Consider the following 233-nt stretch of genomic DNA (forward strand, 5'->3'; position numbering starts at 1 on the left):
CTTTCCCTGGGGTGCCGTGTGGGTCGCTGCCTCTGTGTATGTTCCCACCATCCCTGGCCTCACGCCCGAGCGCTAGGTTCTGCCACCTGAGCCCCAAACATGGCGGTCATAGCCGTGGTGATGAACACCATCACCCTGCAGCCCAGTGAGCAGAACTTGCCAGGCTGGTGATAAAGATTTCAGCCCGTGTTCGCGAACCTTGCAGCCCCTGGGGATGTGGGAAGGTTGGTCAC

The 233-nt window shown here is 60.5% G+C and overlaps 1 protein-coding gene across 1 annotated transcript in view; it reads left to right on the plus strand.

The window, feature by feature from the left end:
• The window catches only part of CCDC88C (coiled-coil and HOOK domain protein 88C), a 153,143-nt gene that overhangs the window by 131,162 nt on the left and 21,748 nt on the right, over window positions 1-233 (plus strand).

The sequence above is a fragment of the Tupaia chinensis genome, unplaced genomic scaffold (assembly GCF_000334495.1).
Source record: "Tupaia chinensis unplaced genomic scaffold, TupChi_1.0 Scaffold000568_1, whole genome shotgun sequence".
Taxonomy (NCBI): Eukaryota; Metazoa; Chordata; class Mammalia; order Scandentia; family Tupaiidae; genus Tupaia; species Tupaia belangeri.